The sequence below is a fragment of the Triticum dicoccoides genome, chromosome 1A, assembly GCF_002162155.2.
Source record: "Triticum dicoccoides isolate Atlit2015 ecotype Zavitan chromosome 1A, WEW_v2.0, whole genome shotgun sequence".
Classification (NCBI taxonomy): Eukaryota; Viridiplantae; Streptophyta; class Magnoliopsida; order Poales; family Poaceae; genus Triticum; species Triticum dicoccoides.
The window spans coordinates 474127012-474135133 of NC_041380.1; the positions used below are offsets into that span (position 1 = coordinate 474127012).

Below are 8122 nucleotides of genomic sequence, written 5' to 3' on the forward strand. Positions count from 1 at the left end.
CTTCTGAGAGATTGCATTGAGAAATGCACATAGCTTCACAATGGCTAATCGAACGTTTTCCGGTAGAAGCCCCCTCAATGCAACCGGAAGCAGTTGCGTCATAATCACATGGCAGTCATGAGACTTTAGGTTCTGGAACTTTTTCTCTGCCATGTTTATTATTCCCTTTATATTCGACGAGAAGCCAGACGGTACCTTAATACTAAGCAGGCATTCAAAGAAGATTTCCTTCTCTTCTTTGGTAAGAGCGTAGCTTGCATGACCTTGATGTATGCCGTCTTTTCCGTGCATACGTTGCTGGTCCTCCCGTGCCTTAGGTGTATCTTTTGTCTTCCCATACACGCCCAAGAAGCCAAGCAGGGTCACACAAAGATTCTTCGTCACGTGCATCACGTCGATTGCGGAGCGGACCTCTAGGTCTTTCCAATAGGGCAGGTCCCAAAATATAGATTTCTTCTTCCACATGGGTGCGCGTCCGTCAGCGTCATTCGGAACAGGTTGTCCACCAGGACCCTTTCCAAAGACCACCTTCAAATCCTTGACCATATCATGTACATCAGCACCAGTACGGTGGCGAGGCTTCGTCCGGTGATCCGCCTCACCGGAGAAATGCTTGCCTTTCTTTCTTACGGGATGCCTGCTCGGAAGAAATCGACTATGTCCCAGGTACACATTCTTCTTACAATTAGCCAAATATATACTGTCGGTATCGTCCAAACAGTGCGTGCATGCGCAGTATCCCTTGTTTGTCTGTCCTGAAAGGTTACTGAGAGCAGGCCAATCATTGATGGTCATGAACAGCAATGCCTTTAGGTCAAATTCTCCCCCCATGTGCTCATCCCACGCACGTACACCTGTTCCATTCCACAGTTGTAAGAGTTCTTCAACTAATGGCCTTAGGTACACATCAATGTCGTTGCCGGGTTGCTTAGGGCCTTGGATGAGCACTGGCATCATAATGAACTTCCGCTTCATGCACAACCAAGGAGGAAGGTTATACAAACATAGAGTCACAGGCCAGGTGCTATGGTTGCTGCTCTGCTCCCCAAAAGGATTAATGCCATCTGCGCTTAGACCAAACCATGCGTTCCTTGCGTCATCTGCAAACTCCTTCCCGTACTTTCTTTCGATTTTTCTCCACTACGACCCGTCAGCGGGTACTCTCAACTTTCCGTCTTTCTTACGGTCTTCTTTGTGCCATCGCATCACCTTGTCATGCTCTTTGTTTTGGAACAAACGTTTCAACCGTGGTATTATAAGAGCATACCACATCACCTTGGCAGGAATCTTCTTCCTGGGACGCTCGCCCTCGACATCACCAGGGTCATCGTGGCTGATCTTATAGCGCAATGCACCACATATCGGACAAGCGTTCAAATCCTCGTACTCACGGCGGTAGAGGATGCAATCATTAGGGCATGCATGTATCTTCTGCACCAGACAACCTTCTTTGCTTGGTATGTACTCTCGGGCAATTCGTTGTCCTTTGGAAGCATATCCTTTATCATTACCAGCAACTTTCCAAATCCCTTGTCAGATACACCATTCTCTGCCTTCCATTGCAGCAATTCCAGTGTGGTGCCCAACTTTTTCTTGTCACCTTCGCAATTCGGGTACAACAATTTTTTGTGATCCTCTAACATGCGCTGCAACTTCTTCTTCTCCAAATCACTTGTGCAGTTTCTCTTTGCATCGGCAATGGCCCGACATAGATCATCAACGGGCCCATCCGATGCCTCTTCTTCAGCTTCTTCCCGCATTGCCGGCTCAGCTTCTTCCCGCATTACTGGCTCAGCTTCTTCCCTCATTGTTGTATCATCGTATTCAGGGAACCCATGGCCAGGATAGCTGTCGTCGTCCTCTTCTTCTTCATTGTCTCCATCATAACCCCTCTTTCTCCATGCTTGGTCCAAACATTATAGTGGGGCATGAAACCGGACTCAAACAGGTGGACGTGAATGGTTCTTGACGTAGAGTAATTGCGACCATTCTTACAGCCAGCACATGGACAATGCATAAAACCATCCGCTCGCTTGTTTGCCTCAGCCGCAAGCAGAAAAGTACGCACGCCATTAATGAACTCGGGAGAGCATCGGTCATTGTACATCCATTGCCGGCTCATATTCAATACAGAGCACCGAAAACATCAAATTAATACAATACATAAAGTTCATACATAAAGAGCATACAACACTTCAATGCAACAAACAAATAACTCTCTAGCTAAAGAATTTCAATGCAACAACAAATGCGATCAAGATCGCAACTAAGGTAACAATTGATCCAACAGCATAATGATACCAAGCCTCACTATGAATGGCATATTTTCTAATCTTTCTAATCTTCAAGCGCATTTTATCCATCTTAATCTTGTGATCATCGACGACATCGGCAACATGCAACTCCAATTCCATCTTCTCCCCCTCAATTATTTTCAATTTTTCCTTCAAATCCTCGTTTTCTCTTTCAACTAAATTTAACCTCTCGACAATAGGGTCGGTTGGAATTTCGGGTTCAACTACCTCCTACATACAAATATCTATGTCAACTTGATGGGCATAATTTGTCATAAACACGAAATGCAATGAATAGTTTTAAAAGAGAATATACCACATCCGAATCATAACCCGGACGAGGGCCGACGGGGACGGATATCAAAACCATGGCACTATGCATAACAAACAATGTATGGGTAAGATAATTATACGAGTAACTATATATCCAAATCACACAAACATCATTTTTTATATAAAACTTCATGAACAAGAGGCTCACCACAAGGTGGTGCCGGCGACAGGACGTCGCGAGCGATCGACGGTGGTTACGACGGAGATTTAGAAGGTACTAAGTAAACCACACCTACATATGCAAAACTAAGTGTTATTTTTGACCTCAAATTGCATATAAATCAAATACTAGCACATATATATAATTCCTCCCAAATTACTAAACTCAAAAATCAATCACTATATAAAGCATTGCACGAGCTAATCTAGCAATGAGAGCTGAAATGAAAGAGTTGCTAACCTTTGTGATCATTTGAATGGATGGGGGCCTTCAAATCTTGGGCAAAATGTGTGATGAGCTTGAGAGGAAGAGGGGAAAGAACAAAGAGGAGAGGGGAAAGGGGAAGAACAGAGCGAGCTCGGGTGGACGAAGGGTCTATGTAGGACGACCTTTAGTACCAGTTCGTGATACGACCCGGTACTAAAGGTGCTGGAGGGGCCCCGGACTGACAACATCCTGCCACCACTCACTTTAGTACCGGTTCGTGGCACGAACCGATGCTAAAGGTTCGCCACGAACCGGTACTAATGAGAGCGGCCCGGCTAGCCGTTGGAACCGGCACTAATGTACACATTAGTGCCGGCTCAAATTCAAACCGGCACTAATGTGCTTCACGTTTGACCCTTTTTCTACTAGTGTCTCGAGAGCATAAGTATTCTACGGTGGGTGAACAAATTACTGTTGAGCAATTGACAGAATTGAGCATAGTTATGAGAATATCTAGGTATGATCATGTATATAGGCATCACGTCTGAGACAAGTAGACCGACTCCTGCCTCCATCTACTACTATTACTCCACTCATCGACCGCTATCCAGCATGCATCTAGAGTATTAAGTTAAAAACAGAGTAACGCCTTAAGCAAGATGACATGATGTAGAGGGATAGACTCATGCAATATGAAGAAAACCTCATCTTGTTATCCTCGATGGCAACAATACAATACGTGCCTTGCTGCCCCTACTATCACTGGGAAAGGACACCGCAAGATTGAACCCAAAGCTAAGCACTTCTCCCATTGCAAGAAAGATCAATCTAGTAGGCCAAACCAAACTAATAATTCAAAGAGACTTGCAAAGATAACCAATCATACATAAAAGAATTCAGAGAAGATTCAAATATTATTCATAGATAGACTTGATCATAAACCCACAATTCATCGGTCTCAATAGACACATGCAAAAAGAAGATTACATCGAATAGTTCTCCACAAGAGAGGGGAGAACATTGTATTGAGATCCAAAAAGAGAGAAGAAGCCATCTAGCTACTAACTATGGACCCGTAGGTCTGAGGTAAACTACTCACACTTCACCGGAGGGCTATGGTGTTGATGTAGAAGCCCTCCGTGATCGATGCCCCCTCCGACGGAGCTCCGGAACAGGCCCCAAGATGGGATCTCGTGGATACAGAAAGTTACGGCAGTGGAATTAGGGTTTTGGCTCCGTATCTGACCCTTTAGTACCGAGTTGGAAGTGTCTGCTCTTCCTTCCAACCATGCTTCCCGGCTATGTTTCGTCGTGACCAACATTCTGTATGCCGAGTGAACCGAGAAAATCCTGTTCGTCTCGTGTGTCCATGACCAAAAGTCCTCTATATGCCTGGTGCACAAAGGTATGGAGAGGATGGCCGCAACATCAACTGGTAAGAACACCTCCTGGATAGTAGTCTGATCCCAGCTAGCATCCGGTAAGATCAACTCCCCTACAAGATGTGGAGGGTTTGGGATTCTTCTTGTGATCGGGCTCATGTTGTGAGGCCGAGGGAGCCAGTTGTGTTGCCAAATTTGTGTCGTTTGGCCATCACCAATGCGATGAACCAGGCCTTGTGTCATAGTGTCGCGCCCTTCGAGGATAGCTCGCCACACCTGCGAGGGTGCCGATCCAAGTTCAGCATGCAAAAGGTCACTCGAAGGGAAGTATTTGGCTCGCAAGATCCATGCACTGAGCGACGTAGAGTCTGTCAAAATTCTCCATGCTTGCCGAGCAAGTAAGGCTAGGTTGAAGAGCTCAATATCGTGAAACCCTAGTCTTCCACAAGCCTTGGGTCTGGTCATGGTGCTCCAAGACACCCAGCTTGGTTTTCTTTTTCCTTCCTTACTCCCCCACCAAAACTTGCGAATCAACGAGTTTAGGTGCTCACAAAGGCCACGAGGAAGCTTGAAACAAGACATGGAGAACACTGGAACTGCTTGTGCAACCGATTTTATAAGTATTTCCTTCCCTCCGACAGACAATATTTTCTCCATCCACCCCTTGATTTTATTCATCACACGGTCTTTGAGGAACTTGAAGGCGCCATTCTTACTGTTACCTACATCAGAGGGCAAACCCAAGTACCGCTCCGATAAGGATTCGTTAGTGATGTTCAAGGCACCCTTCACCTCCTGCTTCAAATTGTTAGGACACCCTTTGCTAAAAAATACTGAGGATTTAGACAAATTCACACGTTGCCCTGACGCCATGCAGTAGCGATCAAGCAAGGATGACAACTCATTTGCTCCATCAACATTGGCCTTAACAAACAGCAGGCTATCATCGGCAAAAAGCAAGTGGCTTACCGGCGGGGCCGTTGGAGCTACTTGTATTCCTCTGAGGTGCGATGATTCATTTGTAGTTTTTAAGAGGCACGAAAGGCCCTCCGCTGCTATCAAGAACAAATATGGAGAAATGGGGTCCCCCTGACGGATCCCTCTTGAAGGCATGAATTCCTCAAGCTTTGTACCATTAAAAATGACAGAAAACTTTACCGAGCTCACCATTCTCATGACCAAAGCTACCCACGTTGGTGCAAACCCCAGCTTGAGCATTATAGCTTCCAAATATTCCCACTCAACTCTGTCATATGCTTTCATCATGTCAAGCTTGACTGCGCAGAATCTGTTCCTTTGAGCCTTGTTTCTCTTCATGAAGTGCAAGCATTCATAAGCAGTAATAATATTAACTGTTATCAGCCTTCCCGGCACAAAAGTTGACTGCTCCTCGGATATGATTTCTGGCAGTATAACTTTGAGTCTGTTGGACAGAACCTTGGAAGCAATCTTGTACAGCACATTACAGAGACTAATTGGCCTGAATTGAGTAAGCTGGATTGGATCCTTTACCTTGGGTATTAAGACAAGTATGGTTTAATCACCTTCGGGCTTTCCTCACCCCGTAATATGCGCAGCACCACATCCGTCACTTCGGTCCCACACAGAGCCCAGTGCCTTTGGAAAAAGTGTGTCGGGTATCCATCAGGGCCTGGAGCTTTAGTGGGGTACATTTGGAATAATGCGGTTTTCACCACCTCGGCCGTGTACGGTGCTAGCAGACCCTCATTCATATCTGGAGTCACCTTGGACGAGATAGACTAAAGTACTTCTTCAACCCCAGATGTGCCTTCCGCCGTAAACAGACTCTTATAAAAAGAGTTTGTCAGGCCCGCCATCTCAGAGGGATCATGCATTGTTGATCCATCTCCCCTCGTCAGCATTTTGATTTGGTTCTTTCGGCGTCTCATACTTGCTCTGTGCTAGAAGTACTTGGTGTTTTTGTCCCCGTCCTTGAGCCAGTCGACTCTCGATCTCTGCCGGTGTAAAATTTCCTCCATGTGATACAACTCCACAAGCTTATCAGAAATTTTGACCTCTGCATGTGAAGGCGCCACTCTCTGGGGGTCATTCTGCAAATTTCCCAGGTCTCTTCATAGCTTTTTGATTTCTTTAGTGACTTGACCGATCGTCGCCCCGCTCCACTGTGTCAAGGAGACCGACAGGTTCTGCAGCTTCTTATTTAAATCAGCGACCGTGCCAGCACCCGGCTCTCCTGTCCACAAATGATCAAGAGCCTCCTTGTACTTTGCATGCTTTTCCCAATACAACTCATATCTGAATATTTTCTTGTTGTTTTGCATGGTGGTCCGGGGCTCCAGCTGCAACCTGATCGATGCGTGATCCGATGTTGCTGCTGTCTCGTGGAAGAGCGTTGCATGGGGGAACAGTGCACTCCAGTCATTATTGACCACGGCGCGATCGAGGCGAACCCGGCAGTAGGCCCCTCCTGACGTTTTCTTTTCAAAAGTCCAAGGTCTCCCCTGGTAACCCAGATCCTCAAGCGCACACACATCCAGCGCATCTCTGAACCCGGCCATCTGAGCTTGCCTTCTTTGTCCCGGTCCAACATGCTCATGTGCATATAACACTTCGTTAAAATCACCCAGACACAACCAAGGTAAGGAGCCAAGGATTTTAGAGTATCCCAGGTTTTGTATCTTTCTCCCACTTGAGCTTCGCCATACACACACGTGAGACGCCAATCTGGGCTATTAAGTGAACTAACAGTGGCATCGATGTGGTACTCTGAATAACCTGAAATGTTTATTTTTATTGCATCATTCCAAAACAAACCAAGGCCACCACTACGGCCCGAGCTACCAATAGCATAAGAATGAGTGAACAATAATGTATCAGAAAGGTTCTCGACCCGTGCTTTAGAAATTTGATTCTCCACTATGCATAGCACGGCTGGGGCAAATTGCTTCATTACGTCATGAAGCTCTCGAACTGTCGCGGCTTTGCCCGCACCGCGACAGTTCCAGCATAAGATATTCATTGTGCCCAGCGATCCTCCTCGCGGGAGGTCGCCGATCTTGCATCGTTGGGTTTGTCGAGTGCTCCACCTTTCTTCATGGCAACTTTGTCAGAGTTCGTGCGATGTCTCTTCGGGTCTTGCTTTGGCGGAGGGCTTGTAGACACAGCCGAAGACGGAAGAGGAGGGGGGTCCTGCGAGGACTGCAACTGAACTGGCGTAGCATCGCCTTGGGGATCATCTGGAAGTCATTTGCGATTGCCATCCGCTTCCTACAAAATCCAATCACGATAATTCATGTCATCCGACTCTTGTGCCTTGTTGTTTTCCCTCTCACCGCGACTAGAGCGGCCTCCACGTCGTCCTCCACGACGGCCCCTTCCACGACCCCCTCCTGGGCCAGTCCCGACATTCGTGCTCCAGGACGCCCTAAGGTCCTTGAAGTACAGAGCGAAAGGAGGACGGATGCCATCGCCATGCTCCTTGTACACATGCCCTAGGTGCCCGCAGACCGCGCACCAGTCGGGGAGGAGTTCGTATCTCACGCGGTATATCTGCCTTTTCCCGTCTCGGATCATGGACACGGCATTTTTAGGGGCTTGTGTACATTGATCTTTACCCACACGCGGTAGAAGTTGCCAGCAAAATCTTGCGTGATTGGCTCCGAGAACAAGACTTCGCCAACCCTTGCTGCAAGTGGATTAACAAGATGTGCATACAGGTCCAGGACATCATGGATCTAAATCCATATATTGATGGTGTCTAGGGC

At 46.9% G+C, this 8122-nt stretch overlaps 1 pseudogene; it reads right to left on the reverse strand.

The window, feature by feature from the left end:
* Positions 1 to 273: 273 nt before the first annotated feature.
* On the reverse strand, positions 274 to 2122 carry LOC119302358 (annotated as a pseudogene).
* Between the last annotated feature and the right edge of the window lie 6000 nt (positions 2123 to 8122).